General features: G+C 42.2%; 1 protein-coding gene across 3 annotated transcripts in view; it reads right to left on the reverse strand.

Annotated features, from left to right (window-relative positions):
• The window catches only part of DPP6 (dipeptidyl peptidase like 6), a 1,887,605-nt gene that overhangs the window by 562,340 nt on the left and 1,304,206 nt on the right, over nt 1-21,059 (reverse strand). The gene's annotated exons all lie outside the window — the stretch shown is intronic.

Raw genomic sequence — 21,059 nt, forward strand, 5'->3', positions numbered from 1 at the left:
AGTCCATCAGGTCTTTGAAAGCTTCGCTTTCAACTAACCGGTAGGGCATCATCTCTAACGAGATTAGTCTAGCTATGTGGGCGTTCAAACCCTGTGTACGCGGATGCGAGGCTAAGTATTTCCTTTTTCTAACCATAGTCTCATGTAGGGTGAGCTGGACTGGAGAGCTGGAGATCGTGGAACTAGCGGGGGTGCCGGTGGACATGGCAGACTGAGAGACGGTGGGAGATGGTATTGTTGCCGCCGGTGCCCTAGATGCAGTGTTTCCTACTACGAAACTGGTGATTCCCTGACCCTGACTGCTTTGGCCTGGCAAAGATACCTGCACAGATACAGCAGGTGGTGCGCTAAATGGTGGTCCTACACTGCCGGAAGGGATGTTGCGTTGATGACTAGCTTCATTGGCCGAGGGTGCAACAACCTTAAGGGACGTTTGGTAGTTAGTCCAAGCTTTCAAATGCATGGTGGTTAAATGTCTATGCATGCAACTAGTATTGAGACTTTTCAGATTCTGACCTCTGCTTAAGGAAGTAGAACATTTTTGACAGATGACTTTGCGCTGATCAATTGGATGTTGTTTAAAAAAATGCCAGACTGCACTCTTTCTAGCATCGGATACCTTTTCAGGCATTGCAGACTGAGCTTTAACCGGATGGCCACGCTGTCCTCCACCAGGTTTTGGCTTTGCCACGCGTTTTGGGCAAGATACGGGCCCGGCAGATGGAACCTGTGGCGATGTTGATGCCTGCTGCGGCCCCTCCTCCTCCTCTGCTTCAGAACTGCTGCCGCCTGCACCCTGTTCCCCCAATGGCTGCCAATCGGGGTCAAGAACTGGGTCATCTAATAACTCTTCTTGTACCTCCTGCGCAACTTCGTCTGTGTCACCGTGTCGTTCGGTGGTATAGCGTTCGTGATGGGGCAACATAGTCTCATCAGGGTCTGATTCTTGATCAGCACCCTGCGAGGGCAATGTTGTGGTCTGAGTCAAAGGACCAGCATAGTAGTCTGGCTGTGGCTGTGCGTCAGTGCACTCCATGTCAGATTCAATTTGTAATGGGCATGGACTGTTAACTGCTTCACTTTCTAAGCCAGGGACGGTATGTGTAAAGAGCTCCATGGAGTAACCCGTTGTGTCGCCTGCTGCATTCTTCTCTGTTGTTGTTTTTGCTGAAGAGGACAAGGAAGTGACTTGTCCCTGACCGTGAACATCCACTAACGACGCGCTGCTTTTACTTTTACCAGTTTCACGAGATGAGGCAAAAGAGCTAGAGGCTGAGTCAGCAAGATAAGCCAAAACTTGCTCTTGCTGCTCCGGCTTTAAAAGCGGTTTTCCTAATCCCAGAAAAGGGAGCGTTCGAGGCCTTGTGTAGCCGGACGACGAACCTGGCTCCACAGCTCCAGACTTAGGTGCAATATTTTTTCCCCCACGACCACCTGATGCTCCACCACTACCACTACCCTCATTACCAGCTGACAATGAACGCCCCCGGCCACGACCTCTTCCACTAGACTTCCTCATTGTTTTAAAAACGTAACCAAACTAACGTTATTTGTTGCAGTCACACAACTTACACGGTGAGCTATAACTTCAGTATGATTTAGCTACCCCTTTACAGGTTGGTGAGACCACAGCGAAAATCAGGCCCAATGTTACACACTCTTTTTTTGGTGGCTGCAAATTAGAGAGATGCCCCACACGCAGGACTGTCACTGAAGCACAAATGTTAATATTAATGTCACACTATTATTTTTTTTTTATTTTTATTTTTTTCAGGAACACTTTAGAAACCCCCCCCAAAAAAAAAAAAAGATTTTTGCAGGGAGAATTTAGAAAACAAATGTAACAAACTATATGCTTTCTATGGGCCACTGAGTGAGAGATGACGCACACAGGAATCAGGAGTGGCACACAAGCCCAGAGGCCAATATTTTTCTACCAATGATTGATGGAGTTATTTTCTCTGGTAGATTTTGGAACCCAAATCAAGGAAAAAAAATGTAGGCTTTCTATGGACCACAATTGGAGAGAGAGAGAGAGAGAGAGAGAGATGGCACACCCAGGAGTCAAGACTGGCACACAAGCAGAAAGGCCAATATTAATCTCCCACTGTTTTTTTTTTTTTTTTTTTTTTTTTTTCAGGGAGACTTTAGAAAAAAAAATAATAAAAAAAATATGATTTTATCAGGAAGAATTTAGAAACCAAATAAAATAAAATGATTTTTTCAGGGAGAATTTATAAAACAAATAAAAACAAAAATAGGCGTTCTATGGCCCACTGACTGAGAGATGACGCACACAGGAGTCAGGAGTGGCACACAAACCCAGAGGCCAATATTTTTCTACCAATGATTGATGTAGTTATTTTCTCTGGTAGATTTTAGAACCCAAATCAAGGAAAAAAAATATAGGCTTTCTATGGACCACAATTGGAGAGAGAGAGAGAGAGAGAGAGAGAGAGAGAGAGAGATGGCACACCCAGGAGTCAAGACTGGCACACAAGCAGAAAGGCCAATATTAATCTCCCACTGTTTTTTTTGGTTGTTTTTTTTTTTTTTTTTTCAGGGAGACTTTAGAAAAAAAAATAATAAAAAAAATATGATTTTATCAGGAAGAATTTAGAAACCAAATAAAATAAAATGATTTTTTCTGGGAGAATTTATAAAACAAATAAAACCAAAAATAGGCGTTCTATGGCCCACTGACTGAGAGATGACGCACCCAGGAGTCAAGACTGGCACACAAGCAGAAAGGCCAATATTAATCTCCCACTGTTTTTTTTTTTTTTTTTCAGGGAGACTTTAGAAAAAAAAATAATAAAAAAAATGTGATTTTATCAGGAAGAATTTAGAAACCAAATAAAATAAAATGATTTTTTCAGGGAGAATTTAGAAAACAAATAAAACCAAAAATAGGCGTTCTATGGCCCACTGACTGAGAGATGACGCACCCAGGAGTCAAGACTGGCACACAAGCAGAAAGGCCAATATTAATCTCCCACTGTTTTTTTTTTTTTTTTTCAGGGAGACTTTAGAAAAAAAAATAATAAAAAAAATGTGATTTTATCAGGAAGAATTTAGAAACCAAATAAAATAAAATGATTTTTTCAGGGAGAATTTAGAAAACAAATAAAACCAAAAATAGGCGTTCTATGGCCCACTGACTGAGAGATGACGCACCCAGGAGTCAAGACTGGCACACAAGCAGAAAGGCCAATATTAATCTCCCACTGTTTTTTTTTTTTTTTTTCAGGGAGACTTTAGAAAAAAAAATAATAAAAAAAATGTGATTTTATCAGGAAGAATTTAGAAACCAAATAAAATAAAATGATTTTTTCAGGGAGAATTTAGAAAACAAATAAAACCAAAAATAGGCGTTCTATGGCCCACTGACTGAGAGAGAGAGAGAGAGAGAGATGGAACGCTTAGTACTGGCACACAAGCCCAAAGGGCAATATTAATCTCCCTTTTTTTTTCCAGGGAGAATTTCTAAAACCCAAAAAAAAAAAAAAATAGGCTTTCTATGGCCCACTATTTGTGAGAGAGATGGGACGCTCAGGACTGGCACAGATGGCACGCTCAGGACTGGCACAGAAGCCCAGAGGCCAATATTAATCTCCCTTTTTTTCTGGTAGAATTTATAAAACCAAAAAAAAATTTAAATAGGCTTTCTATGGCCCACTATTTGTGAGAGAGATGGCACGCTCAGGACTGGCACAGATGGCACGCTCACAACTGGCACACAAGCCCAGAGGCCAATATTAATCTCCCTTTTTTCAGGGAAAATTTATAAAACAAAAAAATAAAATAAATAGGCTTTCTATGGCCCACTATTTGTGAGAGAGATGGCACGCTCAGGGCTGGCACAGATGGCACGCTCAGGACTGGCACACAAGCCCAGAGGCCAATATTAATCTCCCTTTTTTTCAGGGAGAATTTATAAAACCCCCCAAAAAAATAAAATAGGCTTTCTATGGCCCACTATTTGTGAGAGAGATGGGACGCTCAGGACTGGCACAGATGGCACGCTCAGGACTGGCACAGAAGCCCAGAGGCCAATATTAATCTCCCTTTTTTTCTGGGAGAATTTATAAAACCAAAAAAAAATTTAAATAGGCTTTCTATGGCCCACTATTTGTGAGAGAGATGGCACGCTCAGGACTGGCACAGATGGCACGCTCACAACTGGCACACAAGCCCAGAGGCCAATATTAATCTCCCTTTTTTCAGGGAAAATTTATAAAACAAAAAAAATAAATAAATAGGCTTTCTATGGCCCACTATTTGTGAGAGAGATGGCACGCTCAGGGCTGGCACAGATGGCACGCTCAGGACTGGCACACAAGCCCAGAGGCCAATATTAATCTCCCTTTTTTTCAGGGAGAATTTATAAAACCCCCAAAAAAAATAAAATAGGCTTTCTATGGCCCACTATTTGTGAGAGAGATGGGACGCTCAGGACTGGCACAGATGGCACGCTCAGGACTGGCACAGAAGCCCAGAGGCCAATATTAATCTCCCTTTTTTTCTGGGAGAATTTATAAAACCAAAAAAAAATTTAAATAGGCTTTCTATGGCCCACTATTTGTGAGAGAGATGGCACGCTCAGGACTGGCACAGATGGCACGCTCACAACTGGCACACAAGCCCAGAGGCCAATATTAATCTCCCTTTTTTCAGGGAAAATTTATAAAACAAAAAAAAAAATTAAATAGGCTTTCTATGGCCCACTATTTGTGAGAGAGATGGCACGCTCAGGGCTGGCACAGATGGCACGCTCAGGACTGGCACACAAGCCCAGAGGCCAATATTAATCTCCCTTTTTTCAGGGAAAATTTATAAAACAAAAAAAAAAATTAAATAGGCTTTCTATGGCCCACTATTTGTGAGAGAGATGGCACGCTCAGGGCTGGCACAGATGGCACGCTCAGGACTGGCACACAAGCCCAGAGGCCAATATTAATCTCCCTTTTTTTCAGGGAGAATTTATAAAACCAAAAAAAAAAATAAATAGGCTTTCTATGGCCCACTATTTGTGAGAGAGATGGCACGCTCAGGGCTGGCACAGATGGCACGCTCAGGACTGGCACACAAGCCCAGAGGCCAATATTAATCTCCCTTTTTTTCAGGGAGAATTTATAAAACCCCAAAAAAAATAAAATAGGCTTTCTATGGCCCACTATTTGTGAGAGAGATGGCACACTCAGGACTGGCACACAAGCCCAAAGGCCAATATTAATCTCCCACTGTATTTTTATCAGGGAGAATTTATACACCCCACAAAAAAAAATACAGAAAAATGAAAAGGCTTTCTATGGCCCACTATGTGAGAGAGATGGCACACACAGGGATGGCACTCTAGCAGAAATGCCAAATTGCCAATCTTAATCTCCCACCAAAAAAAAAACAAAAAAAAAAACAGGGAATGTCCTACAATTACTATCTCCCTGCCTGCAGTAATCTCAGCCAGGTATGGCAGGCAGCTACTATCTCCCTGCCTGCAGTAATCTCAGCCAGGTATGGCAGGCAGCAATAAGGAGTGGACTGATGCACAAATGAAATAAAAAGTGTGGACAAACAAAAAAGATAGCTGTGCAGAAAGGAAGGAACAAGAGGATTTGTGCTTTGAAAAAAGCAGTTGGTTTGCACAGCGGCGTACACACAGCAATGCAGCTATCAGGGAGCCTTCTAGGGCAGCCCAATGAGCTACAGCGCTGAGGGGAAAAAAAAAAAAAAAAAAACTTCCACTGTCCCTGCACACCGAGGGTGGTGTTGGACAGTGCAAATCGCTGCAGCACAAGCGGTTTTGTGGTTAATGGACCCTGCCTAACGCTATCCCTGCTTCTGACAAAGCGGCAGCAACCTCTCCCTAAGCTCAGATCAGCAGCAGTAAGATGGCGGTCGGCGGGAACGCCTCTTTATAGCCCCTGTGACGTCGCAGACAGCAAGCCAATCACTGCAATGCCCTTCTCTAAGATGGTGGGGACCAGGACCTATGTCATCACGCTGCCCACACTCTGCGTTTACCTTCATTGGCTGAGAAATGGCGCTTTTCGCGTCATTGAAACGCGACTTTGGCGCGAAAGTCGCGTACCGCATGGCCGACCCCGCACAGGGGTCGGATCGGGTTTCATGAAACCCCGACTTAGCCAAAAGTCGGCGACTTTTGAAAATGTTCGACCCGTTTCGCTCAACCCTAGTGGTGAGCACTTTGACCCATCAAGTGCTTCACAGAAGTTTATAATGCAGAGCCATAAAAATAAAAATCATATTTTTTCACAAAAATGATATTTTCGCCCCAAATATTTTATTTTGCCAATGGTAAGAGAAGAAATTTGACCCCAAAAGTTGTTGTGCAGTTTGTCTTGAGTACGCCCATACCCCATATGTGGGGGTAAACCACTGTTTGGGCACATTGCAGAGCTCGGAAGGGAAGGAGCGCCGTTTGATTTTTCAATGCAAAATTGACTGGAATTGAGATGGGACGCCATGTTGTGTTTGGAGAGCCCCTGATGTGCCTAAACATTGAAACCTCCCACAAGTGACACCATTTTGGAAAGTAGACCCCCTAAAGAACTTATCTAGATGTGTTGTGAGAGCTTTGAACCCCCAAATGTTTCACTACAGTTTATAACGCAGAGCTGTGAAAATAAAAATTATTTTTGTCTTTCACAAAAATTATTTTTTAGCCCCCAGTTTTGTATTTTCCCAAGGGTATCAGGAGAAACTGGACCCCAAAAGTTGTTGTCCAATTTGTCCTGATTATGCTGATATCCCATATCTGGGGGGAACCACCGTTTGAGTGCATGGCAGAGCTCGGAAGGGAAGGAGCACCGTTTGGAATGCAGACTTAGATGGAATGGTCTGCAGGCGTCACATTGCGTCTGCAGAGCTCCTAATGTACCTAAACAGTGGAAACTCCCCACAAGTGACCTCATATTGGAAACTAGACCCCCCAAGTAACTCATCTAGATGTGTGGTGAGAACTTTGAACCCCTAAGTGTTTCACTGCAGTTTATAACGCAGAGCTGTGAAAATAAAAAATCTTTTTTTTCCACAAAAATTATTTTTTAGTCCACAGTTTTGTATTTTCCCAAGGGTAACAGGAGAAATTGGACCCCAAAAGTTGTTGTCTAATTTGTCCTGAATACGCTGATACCCTATATGTGGGGGGAACCACCGATTGGGTGCATGGCAGAGCTCGGAAGGAAAGAAGCGCCGTTTGGAATGCAGACTTAGATGGAATGGTCTGCAGGTATCACATTGCGTTTGCAGAGCCCCTAATGTACTTAAACAGTAGAAATCCCCCACAAGTGACCCCATATTGGAAAGTAGACCCCCCAAGGAACTTATCTAGATGTGTTGTGAGAACTTAGAAGCCTAAAGTGTTTCACTACAGTTTATAATGCATAGCTGTGAAAATAAAATAAAAAAATTTCCCACAAAAATGTTTTTTTAGCCCCCCAAATTTTTATTTTTCCAAGGAAAACAAGAGAAATTGGACCCCAAAAGTTGTTGTCCAATTTGTCCTGAGTACGCTGATTCTCCATGTATTGGGGTAAACCCCTGTTTGTGCGCACGGGAGAGCTCGGAAGGGAAGGAACACTGTTTTACTTTTTCAACACAGAATTGGCTGGAATTGAGATCAGACACCATGTCGCATTTGGAGAGCCCTTGATGTGCCTAAACAGTGGAAACCCTAATTCTAACTGAAACCCTAACCCAAACACACCCCTAACCCTAATCCCAACTCTAACCATAACACTAACCACACTCCTAACCAGAACATGCCCCTAACCCTAATCCCAACCACAACCCTAATCCCAACCACACCCCTAACCCCAACACACCCCTAACCCCAACACAAACCCAACCCTAATCCCAACCCTAACCACACCCCTAACTCCAACACACCCCTAACCCTAATCCCAACCATAACCCTAACCACACACTTAACCCTGACACACCCCTAACCCTAATCCCAATCGTAAATGTAATCCAAACCCTAACCCTGACACACCCTTAACCCTAATCCCAACCGTAAATGTAATCCAAACACTAACCCTAACTTTAGCCACAACCCTAACCCTAACTTTAGCACCAACCCTAACCCGAACTTTTGCCCCATCTCTAACTGTAGCCCTAACCGCAACCCTAACCCTAGCAAAAACCAAACCCCTAATCCTAGCCCCAACCCTAACTCTAACCCTAACCCTAGCCCCAACCCTAACCCTAGCCCTAACCCTAGCCCCAACCCTAATCCTAGCCCCAACCCTAAGCCTAACTTTAGCTCCAACCCTAACCCTAGCCCCAACCCTAACTGTAACCCTAGCCCTAACCCTAGACCTAGCCCCAATCCTAACTCTAACCCTAGCCCCAACCCTAACCCTATCCCTAACCCTAACCCCAACCCTAACCCTAATGGGAAAATGGAAATAAATACAGTTTTTAAATTTTATTATTTTTCCCCAACTAAGGGGGTGATGAAGGGCGGTTTGATTTACTTTTATAGCAGGTTTTTTAGCGGATTTTTATGATTGGCAGCTGTCACACACTAAAAGACGCATTTTATTGCAAAAAATAGTTTTTGCGTCTCCACATTTTGAGAGCTATAATTTTTTCCATATTTTGGTCCACAGAGTCATGTGAGGTCTTGTTTTTTGCGGGATGAGTTGACATTTTTATTTTTTGCCATTTTTGGGCACCTGGCAATTTTTAATCGCTTCTTATTCCAATTTTTGTGAGGTAGAATGACCAAAAACCAGCTATTCATGATTTCTTTTGGGGGGGGGGGGCGTTTATACCATTCCACGTTTGGTAAAATTGATAAAGCACTTTTATTCTTCTGGTCAGAACGATTACAGTGATATGTCATTAATATCTTTTTTATGTTTTGGCGCTTTTATACGATAAAAACTATTTTATAGAAAAAATAATAATTTTTGCATCTCTTTATTTTGAGGACTATAACTTTTTTATTTTTTCACTGATGATGCTGTATGGCAGCTCGTTTGTTGCAGGACAAGATGACGTTTTCAGTGGTACCATGGTTATTTATATCCGTATTTTTGATCGCGTATTATTCCACTTTTTGTTCGGCGGTATGATAATAAAGCGTTTTTTGCCTTGTTTTTTTTAACGGTGTTCATTGAAGGGGTTAACTAGCGGGACAGTTTTATAGGTCGGGTCATTATGGATGCAGCAATACTAAATATGAGTACATTTATTGTTTTTTTTAGATAAAGAAATGTATTTATGGGAACAATATATTTTTTTTTCTTTATTTAGGATTTTTTTTCTTTTTTTACATATGTGAATATTTTTTTTAACTTTACAACATTGTCCAAGGGGGGCATCATGTTATAGAGTCAGATCGCTGATCTGACACTTTGCAGTGCACTGTGTCAGATCAGCGATCTAGCGTGCGCTGCAGGGACGCTTGGCGGCTTGCAAGCCACCTCCCTGCAAAGCAGCCCGGCGGCCATATTGGATCTGGGGTCTGCAGGGAGGAGGAGGTAGGAGACCCTCGGTGCAACTTGATCACATCGTGTTGCTCTGAGGGTCTCAGGAAGCATGCAGGGAGCCCCCTCCCTGCGCGATGCTTCCCTGTACCGCCGGAACACAGCGATCATCTTTGATCGCAGTGTGCTGGGGTTAATGTGATGGGGGCAGTCCGTGACCGCTCCTGGCACATAGTGCCGGATGTCCGCTGCGATAGTCAGCTGACACCTGTCCGCGATTGGCCGCGCTCCCCCTGTGAGCACGGCCGATCGCATATGACGCACTATACCGTCACTGGGAATTAAGTCCCAGGTCACATCGACGGGATAGTACGTCATATGGGATTAAGGGGTTAAAGGGTTGTGCTCATCTTATGTCTTCAGGAGTGCACCGCACCTCTGCCTCTAGGTTTCCTGTTTGCAGGGGTAGTGTGCTCCTGAAAAGTGACAGGTCAGGCCAGCAGTTTGGTTATACACATGCTCACTGCCTTAGAGACTAGCTACTCTGAGGTGGCCAGTAACTTATGCAACAAGCAGTAAGAATTAAAAATCCCTTCAGTCTTAAAAACAGGAGGATTTTAATAAGTATATTTCATATTGGTTTATATATACAAGCAATTCGTAATTTAACTATTAATAAATATAAGACAATTCCTACCGCATAGTCAATTTTATTCACAGTAAGGCCTAATGTACACACAGGTATTGCCAAATGGTAGATACAGGAATGGGCTTCTTCACTTGGTAGCAATGTCGGGATATCTTTCTGCTCATCAATTTCTGCAATCTGTATTTGATACTATCGAAGTTATTTTATAGCAGGAAATGTTTTTCTTCCTTATACTTTTATTATTTGAGTATACACATTCTATTTCGTTCACTTTTGTCATTTTTTGTATTTTGGTTTTATTGTAGGGAGGTCAAAATAGATTGTAATTTGGTTCCATGTTTTATGATTTTATTTTTGCATTTTAAGTGTTTTGGTGAGTTTTGTCCAGGTAGCATTGCAAAATACAGTGCCTTGAAAAAGTATTCATACATGAATTCATATCCCATTATCTTTTCCATACTCCCACAAACAATTCTATTTTATTGGGATTTTGTGTGATAGGCCAACACAAACTAGCAAGTATTTGTGAAGTGTAAAGTTGTGCCATACTCCTTTCATTGTTGGATTTTGGATTGAACGGTGCTCTGTGAGATGTGGTATGTCTTTTTTATAACCTAACTCTGCTTTACTCTTCTCCACAACTTTATCCCTGACCCTTCTGGTGTGTTCCTTAGTTTTCATAATGTACCGTATATACTCGAGTATAAGCCGAGATTTTCAGCCCAAATTTTTGGGCTGAAAGTGCCCCCCTCGGCTTATACTCGAGTCACGGTAGCGGTGGGGTCGGCAGGTGAGGGGGTGAGGGCGCTGGGGTATACTTACCTAGTCCCAGCGATCCTCGCGCTGTCCCTGCCGTCCCACGGGCTTCGGCGCTGCAGTTTCTTCCTCTCTTCAGCGGTCACGTGGGACCGCTCATTACAGAAATGAATAAGCGGCTCCACCTCCCATAGGGGCGGAGCCGCTTATTCATTTCTCTAATCAGCGGTGCCGGTGACCGCTGATAGAGAAAGAAGCTGCGGCACCGAAGACAGGAGGGGACAGCGCGAGGATCGCTGGGACTAGGTGAGTATAGCATATTCACCTGTCCTCGTTCCAGCCGCCGGGCGCCGATCCATCTTCCCGGCCGGCGCCTCCATCTTCCCGGCATCTCTGCTCTCTGACTGTTCAGGCAGAGGGCGCGATGACGCATACAGTGTGCGCGGCGCCCTCTGCCTGATCAGTCAGAGCAGAGACGCCGGGAAGATGGAGGCGCCGGAACGAGACGCCGGGAGCTGCAATCAAGGGAGGTGAGTATGTGTTTTTTTTTCTTTATTGCGGCAGCGGCGGCACAAATTTATGTGGAACATCTATGGGGCACAGTGAACGGTGCAGAGCACCGTATATGGCACAGCACAGCTATGGGGCACAGTGAACGGTGCAGAGCACCGTATATGGCACAGCACAGCTATGTATGGGGCACAGTGAACGGTGCAGAGCACCGTATATGGCACAGCACAGCTATGGGGCACAGTGAACGGTGCAGAGCACCGTATATGGCACAGCACAGCTATGGGGCACAGTGAACGGTGCAGAGCACCGTATATGGCACAGCTATGGGGCACAGTGAACGGTGCAGAGCACCGTATATGGCACAGCACAGCTATGGGGCACAGTGAACGGTGCAGAGCACCGTATATGGCACAGCACAGCTATGGGGCACAGTGAACGGTGCAGAGCACCGTATATGGCACAGCACAGCTATGGGGCACAGTGAACGGTGCAGATCACCGTATATGACACAGCACAGCTATGGGGCACAGTGAACGGTGCAGAGCACCGTATATGGCACAGCACAGCTATGGGGCACAGTGAACGGTGCAGAGCACCGTATATGGCACAGCACAGCTATGTATGGGGCACAGTGAACGGTGCAGAGCACCGTATATGGCACAGCTATGGGGCACAGTGAACGGTGCAGAGCACTATATGGTTCACACCTATGGGGAAATATGAACGGTGCAGAGCACTATATGGCACAGCTATGGGGAAATAATGATCTATTTTTATTTTTGAAATTCACCGGTAAATGCTGCATTTCTACCCTAGGCTTATACTCGAGTCAATAAGTTTTCCCAGTTTTTTGTGGCAAAATTAGGGGGGTCGGCTTATACTCGGGTCGGCTTATACTCGAGTATATACGGTAGTTTGATGTTCTCAATTAAACCTCTGAGGCCTTCACAGAACAGTTGCAGTTATACTGAGAATAAATTGAATAAATTAAACACTTGTGAACTCAATTTACTAATTATGTGACTTCTGGGGTCCATTGGTTAATCTGCATTTTATTTATGGGTATCAGACTACAGGGAGCTGTAAACAAATAGACATCACAATTTTCAGATTTATAGTTTTAAACTTGTTAGAAAACCATGTATCATTTCCTTTCGCATCTCAAATTTTGCTACTTTTTTGTTGGTATATTATGTAAAATCTCAATAAACTACATTTTAAGTGTGTGGGTGTGAAGTGAAACAATGTGGAAAAGTTCAAAAGGTATGAATTCTTTTTCAAGGCACTGTATATTATTTTGGTTGTAGTAAAGTAAGTTTGTTTTGGAATTTCTGGTTGTGCTGTGTTTTTGGTCTGGAGACTTGTTCAGATGGTATCATATGTGTGTACAAAGAGGTTTAGCACTCCAATTTTTCATTATTATCATTTTCTTTGCTTCCTGCTATGAGTAACAAAGAGATAATTCCATAGAAGAAGGTAATTCAATTTCACACACATACAGTACTGTACTAGTGAGCTTTTTATTTAATGAGCTTGGGTATTTTTATTATTTTTATCTGTAAAATACATTTGCACAATTCCCATGCCAGTGGCATTCATAGAATCTCTTTCTACTGTAATGTTTTTTATGTAATCTCGCCATCTCTATACAGACCAGTTATTTTTGTTACAGATCTACCATTTTATCCGAGACGTCAAAACAGACTGACAGGGTTATCTCGCACTAAGGCTTATTGCAATATGTGGATGACATGCAGGTACACATCCCCTCCAGGAAGACACATCTGTGATGTTTAAAAGAATTACAAGGAAGCTTGCAATCACACAATGGAAGTACCTTAAACGCAGTCTGCAGAACAACCAGAGATATTTTTAGCAGTAAGAACAAGAGTAGTAGATGAAGGTCTCTTTGAGCCTAGTAGAGGAAAGAACCATGATCTAATCAACCAGCCACAATCTGGCGTTACTCATCATTATTTTTTGTTAAAAAAAAATATAAAGGCTATTTTAGGAAGAAAAATGTTCCTTTTACTAATTCTATATTTTACTTCTTTCCATTGTAGAAACATGCAAACATATGCAAATGAGACAGGAAGCAAGCAGACATTTGCATTTAAATATCTAGAAATGTACAGGAACTAAAAAGACACTGAATCACAAAAAACGAAATTGCTCTTCTAATGATACCAATCTAATTTCACTGGCTGCCTAATCATAAAAATAAGGAGATGTTTTAGGAACGGTCTCCACAACACTGCACACTCGTAAATTTGCTGCTCTTTTACCTACTCCAATTACACCGCTCAAAAAAATAAAGGGAACACCTTACACAACAGAATATAACTCCAAGTAAATTATACATTTGTGAAATCAAACTGTCCACTTAAGAAGCAACACTGTTTGACAATCAATTGCACATGCTGTTGGGCAAATGGAATAGACAACAGATGGAAATTATTGGCAATGATCAAGACACCCTCAATAAAGGAGTAGTTCTGCAGGTGGGAACCACAGACCACATTTCAGTACCAATGCTTTCTGACTGATGTTTTGGTCACTTTTGAATGTTGGTTGTGCTTTCACACTTGTGGTAGCATCAGATGGACTCTACAACCCACACAAGACTCAGGTAGTGCAGCTCATCCAGGATGGCATATCAATGCGAGCTGTGGCAAGAAGGTTTGCTGTGTCTGTCAGTGCAGTGTCCATAGGCTGGAGGCGCTACCAGGAGACAGGCCAGTACACCAGGAGAAGTGGAGGGGGCCATAGGAGGGCAACAACCCAGCAGCAGGACCACTACCTCAGCCTTTATGAAACTGACTCCATGGGGATGGTCTGAGTGCCCAACGTCCACAGATGGGGGTTGTGCTCACAGCTCAACACCATGCAGGATGCTTGGCATTTGCCACAGAACACCAGGATTGGCAAATTTGCCACTGGCACCCAGTGCTCTTCACAGATGAAAGCACAGATTGAGCACATGTGACAGACGTGACAGAATCAGGAGACGCCATGGGGAGCGATCTGCTGCCTGCAACATCCTTCATCATGACCGGTTTGGCAGTGAGTCAGTAATAGTGTGGGGTGGCATTTCTTTGGAGGGCCACATAACACTCCATGTGCTCGCCAGAGGTAACCTGACTGCCATTAGGTACCAAGATGAGATCCTCAGACCCCTTGTGAGACCATATGCTGGTGCAGTTGGCCCTGGGTTCCTCCTAATGCAGGACAATACCAGACTTCATGTGACTGGAGTGTGTCAGCAGTTCCTGCAAGATGAAGGCATTAAAGCTATGGACTGACCCACCCATTCCCCCAGACCTGAATCCGATTGAACACATCTGGGACATCATGTCTTCCACCATCCACCAACATCACATTGCACCACAGACTGTCCAGGAGTTGGTGGATGCTTTAGTTCAGGTCTGGGAGGAGATCTCTCAGGAGACCATCCGCCGCCTCATCAGGAGCATGCCCAGGGGTTGTAGCAAGTTTAAACAGGTATGTGGAGGCCACACACAATACTGAGCATCATTTCCTTGTCTTGAGGCAATTCCATTGAAGTTGGATCAGCCTGTAACTTCATTTTCCACTTTGATTTTGAGCATCATTTCAACTCCAGACCTCCGTGGGATATTAGTTGTGATTTACGTTGATAATTTTTAGGTTTTATTGTTCTCAACACATTCCACTATGTAATGAATAAAGATTTACAACTGGAATATTTCATTCAGTGGTATCTAGGATGTGTGATTTTAGTGTTCCCTTTATTTTTTTGAGCAGTGTATATTTGTCCTATAAAGCCTAGCTATCTAGTGGTCGTAAATTGGCTAACTGTGGCCTTCACCTATAAGGAACCCATACCCCTTTCCCAGACCACACTTAGTGCCCAGACTCCATTTCTAATCAATATGTTTGCCCATGTCCACTCGTCAACTGTAAACCTTTTGACGTTTACATAAGAATCCAATTTTTGTATGTACATGAACAATATTAATTCCTTGTCGACTATCATACTCTGAAGATCTACACATTTGGTCATAGGGTCAGCAATACATCCACTAGGTGTTCTCCTACATTCTGCAGATCGTAAGTTTTTGGGACGATGACAAACGTATTGATGACCAAACAGCATGATAACCTTTCTTGAAGCACAAAGCAGATGTTTCAAAATGCTCCCTCCGCCATCATCAGTTTCTGAAGTTTGACAGAGATGGGCAATTATATTGTTCTTGTTTTTCTCCCTTTCCATCAAATCATAATTTTTTTCATAATATATACCCTTTATTAATGTGCACTTCACTGTGTGAAACTTTCTGGCCACCCTGCCATATATACATAGGAGGATTCACCTGATATTACACTTCTTCTTCACGCTCCATTCCAAACATTCCAAACATGTCTTACACGAGACCAATGAACGAGGTGACAGCACTCATCATACTCCAGCACTTCCAGCATTATTAGCAGCATGCAACTGGGTGTTTATAGAAAGGTAAAGGCAAAACATTTTATTTAATTTTTATTCAAAAAATTCCCTCCTTTCTCCACCAAGGCACCATAGAAGGAAATATATTCTGGCTCGGCTGAGCTTAGTTGATAACTAAGAATATAACATGGTTCTAGAAATTAGAAGATGTGTTAGGATGCATTCACATTTCCACTTACACATTTTGTTTTTCTGTTGCATTTTAGAAACAGGCAAATGGAATCTATGCGCAAAAGTGATCGATTGCATTAGTTATATACAAGGGAGCAAAGATACTCCATATTATAGGGTCTGAATGGTTTCCATTTGGTATCTATTTTTTAGTACAGAAAAAAATCCAGCATGAACAATTTTTTTCTTTCTAAAAAATAGAATCCTCATGACACTATAATATTCAGTAATCCCACTACTTCAATTTACATACTGTCTTTTTTGAACTATAAGATGCACTTTTTTTCTAAATTTGGGAGGAAAATGGACGTGCGTCCTATAGTTTGAATATAGCTTACCGGGGGAGTCAGCTGCGGTGAAGCAGGGTCTCCGCTGTAGGAAGCTGGCGGCGGCAGGAGTGGGGTGATTTTGAAGGCCCTGTTTTAGGAGGAGGGGATGTGATCTAGGAGTGGAATCCTCGCTGCACACATTGGCCTGATGGTAGGCTTCAGGAAAATGGTGGTAAGCTTAAGGAAAATTATGTTGATTGTCGGTGCATGCACATTTTTAGATCTTGGCTCAAGGACGAGCCAAGATCTCAACCTGCACATCAAACACCAACAAATTGGATCTTTTTTATGAAGCACACCGTGAGGTGAATGTGCACAGCTTGGTTTCCGCTCCTGCCTTGCACCCCTGGGACACACCCTCCTTCTAGCTCAGGACTTGCAGCATCGCCCCACTCCTGCTGTCAAATAAAGTAAATGTGATCTTACTCCTGTCTCCTGTGACCTTGCTCCACCACCACCAACCCCACGGTAAGCTACAATCAGACTGTAAGATGCAACTGTGACTTCTGACATGTCTGACCCTGATATCAGGTTAAAACTTATTTTGTTCCCATTTTGCTCTTCTAATCTTTGGGTGCGTCTTACGGTCAGGTAACTGATGCAAAACTTTTGCATATGAATTCCGTTTGTCTGTTCCGATCATTGAACTGGGAAACATAATGTGTCATGAAACGTGTGACCTAAGTCGGGTGTTAAATAAGACTTCAATTGAATTTCTTTAAAAAAAACTTTCAGGTCTATCACTTTCAACTAGTGACATCTAACATAGTTTTTATTTTTTCCTTATTTCCTTGCCATTTTCCTCCCTATACTGTTAAATGAAATCAGTCAAATGATTGAAGTCTGATCAACTGGCAGCCCCTTAAGTCAGTGTATGAACCGGAAATTAGTTTCTTCAAATGTTCCTGACTTCCTGTTGGAATACAGAATGACATTAGCAGATCCACCACCCTATGTTGTTAACCCGCATCTGTTCGCTCACTGTGTAAAAGCAAAACAGATTTTGAAACACTTTTGTTAAATTTAGATAAATACATGAAGACTACTGAAAAAGACTATCTACCCTTCAAAAAAACCTGTGGAGGGTGTTTCCATAAATGCAGCGTTTTTTAACCTCGTCACGACCTTGGGGCTTTCCATTTTTGTGCTACCGTTTTTTGCATCCCTTCCTCTCAGAGCCATACCTTTTTTATTTTCCTGTCAATATGGCTGTAAGTGGGCTTGTTTTTGTGGGAAGAGTTGTACTTTCGAGCAACACCATTGGTTTTACCATATTCTATACTGTAAAACGGGAAAAAAATTCAAAGTGCCGTAAAATTGCAAAAAAATGCAATTCCACAATTGTTTTTTTTACCATTTTCAATAAATGCTAAAATTGACCTGCCAATATGATTCTCCAGGTCATTACGAGTTCACAGATACTAAACATGTCCAGTTTCTTCTTTATTTAAGTGGTAAAAAAATTCAAAGTTTGCAAAATAAAAATGGTGCCATATTGTAAGACCTGTAGCGTCTACCCATGCTCTCTTCTCTGCTAATGATCTATGACTAACATCCTCCATAATCCAAACTTTCAAACCTGTGTCCAAGACTTCTCTTGTGGTGTACCTGTTCTCTGGAATGCATTAACTCAGAGTATCCAGTTAATTTCCAGTATCCATAATTTTAAGAGTGCCCCAAATCACATCTTTTTAGACAAGTCTACCCCTTCATCTCACTAATTCAGTTGTTCCCTGTACTCCCTTCCTAAATTGTCCTTAGAATCTGTTCACTTCTATCATCTGTTCCCATAGCTTTCATACACTTAGTAGCACTATGTATCTATACATAGACAGATTCTGTCTTATGAGTGTTTGGTGCAGCTTTTACTTGAACACCCTTTTGTATTATAAAGATGGCTGGACCATACATGACAAGCACTTTACCTTTTGGCATTCCCCTGTTTCCTTCTAGATTGTAAGCTTCTGAGCAAGATCTTTACTCCTCTTGTTTAAATTGTATTAGGCTGGGTTCACACTGCGTCTGTGGCATCCGTTAGACGGACTACGTTAAACCACGGCATAATGCGGTGCAACGCGGTCCGTTAATGCCGTCATCCTATGAAGGACACATCGCTAGCGCACGCCCACAGTGGGCGTGCGCTAGCGATGTGCCGTCATTGAGTGACGGACCCTGGGACGCTAGCATCTGCTAGCTCTATCTGCGCTAGCGCGATGGAATGTCAGCACTTGTGTTAACAGCAGCCCGTTAATGCATGTGTTGAACGGGCTGCAGTTAACGCAATTTGAACCTAGCCTTATTATGTTACTCTTTAATGTTTGATATAGTTTGTACATGTCTCCTCTGAATAGTAAAGTGCTGCAAAATATGTTGCTATGGGAATAAAATATTAATAATATTTAAATAATATTAATCATTATTATTATTATTATTACTACTGTTAGGGACTGTTCCATCTACGTATTCTTATCATGGTTATAACGATGATCAGAACAGTAATTCTATGTAATCTTTGTGTCCAATAATTACAACCTCTTATATATAGAAGTTATTTATAATGCTGAATGATAGAAAATACTATTGTAAGCACAATGTAGCCCAGCAATCCATGGAGAACAGTCAGACATCATACTGTGGATACGTATTATTAATGTTGAAAGATGCATTTATTGAAGATTTCTGAATCAATAAAACATCTTTGCTAAAGTCGTTAGTAAGAAGTGAGGTGAGATAATATCCACATTCATGACGTAATTTTCCTATGTTTTGGTTACATTTCTCCAATAACAACTTGTCAGTAAGTATCTGTACAACAAGCATTAATTATTATCTACAGCATTGCCCCTAGCTACAGTCTATTGGGAACTTGGATAGCTTTTCATTATATAAGCCGCACATCCACTGGCACAATCAATAGAATAGGCACAGACAGAAAATCACTTAATTGTTATGCATATCATGTACAGGAAGATTTTGGAGCTATTTTGCATGGCTTTATATACCAGACCAAATTGTAAAAATACAGATTTATGAGGGTGGAAAATGTATGTTGATGAGAACGTCTCATAATTAGAGGATCGGTAGATGAAGACCGTTTAAGAACATGAAATATGGAAGGGCAAGACAGTAAAAAAAAAGTAAGATGATTGTAATCTCAAATTTTTATTGTTCACTGTGAGCAAAGCACTGAAAATGGTACTTTAATATCTACAGACAGGAACATTTACAGAATAAAGCCCCCCATACAGATTAGATAATTGTTGGCCAAATAATGGCAACTATCGCCGTCTCTTGAGTCTCCCGTAGAGAACTTAGCCAAAGGCTGCTGTGTTGACTAAAGAGCCCCTGCCAGAATCTTCTGGCTGCAGCTAAGGCTATGTTCGCATGACCCGTAATCGTCTGTTAGAATGGATCCAGCAGCAATCCGTTGAAAAAAAGTTGTTCAGATGCTCCTTTGTGGTCAAAAGATTGCTGCTGGATTTGTTCTACTAGATGACTACTGGACATGTGAACATAGCCGTTCCCCGTCTACAATGAAAGGGTCAGCCATTCAACATGATTGATCCTTCTCTCAACATCATTTGTTAAGGGAGAGTAATGATCGCTCTATACATATTAGACTGTAGGCCAATATTGTCTGGTTCGAATGACTTTACACTAATATTTATAGCGTCACAAAGGAAACCTGTCATATTGAATAATATTATTAACCTACTTTAACCTATAAAGACCTCAGAGTCGACTGTCAGTGAAAGTTATGTGGTGTACTAACAGCCGTCGCTCACAGTGCTGTGAGCCATGACAGAAATCGCTGCGGCATGCCTATATGACTGAAAGTGGTCAGCTGCCGGAATGAATAAAGTTTCTGTTTTCCCGGGAGCTGTGCTTCAGTATTACCCAACATTACGGGTCCCCTTTAAGTCAGTAGCAGGAAAATTAGTTTGGGAAAATCACAAAGTGTCACCTTTATGGATTTTAGGCACTGTGTATAGTATACAGTACATAATAAGTTTAAGGGAAAACAAAACACAGCATGTATGAAATACACTATTGCCAAAAAGACCTGTTTTATGCCCAATGTCAACCATTGCTGGCAAGTAGTGATGAGCGAGCGTGCTCGTTACTCGAGTTTTCTGAGCATGCTCGGGTGTTCTCCAAGTATCTGGAACGTGCTCGTAGATTATGTTTGTGTCCCCGTAGCTGCATGATTTGTGGCTGTTAGAGAACCTGAACACATGCAGGGATCACCTGTTTGTTAGGGAATCCCTACATGTATTCAGGCTGTCTAGCAGCCGCAAATCATGCAGCTGCGGGGACACAAACATAATATACGAGCACGCTCCAGATACTTGGAGAACACCCGAGCATGCTCAGAAAACTCGAGTAACGAGCACACCCGCTTATCACTTCTGGCAATACAAGACTTGTGACCACCATGAGTCTTAATATTGACTCTATTGCAATATTTTGTGGACATTGTATAACAATGTTTCTAGATTGCACCAATAATAGAAAATGCAAGGCAATAAATAAAAGAAAATAATTTCATTTAGTTATTAGACAAACAAAAAATGGAGAAAGTATAGCACATAGATAATAATAAAAATACATCAAGGGCAATGTACAAGAAGCGAAGACACCTGGTATAAGTATTGTATGAAAGATCTAAAATGACTGTCTGACTTCCTCAATAA

This window comes from Ranitomeya imitator, chromosome 6, assembly GCF_032444005.1.
Source record: "Ranitomeya imitator isolate aRanImi1 chromosome 6, aRanImi1.pri, whole genome shotgun sequence".
Taxonomy (NCBI): Eukaryota; Metazoa; Chordata; class Amphibia; order Anura; family Dendrobatidae; genus Ranitomeya; species Ranitomeya imitator.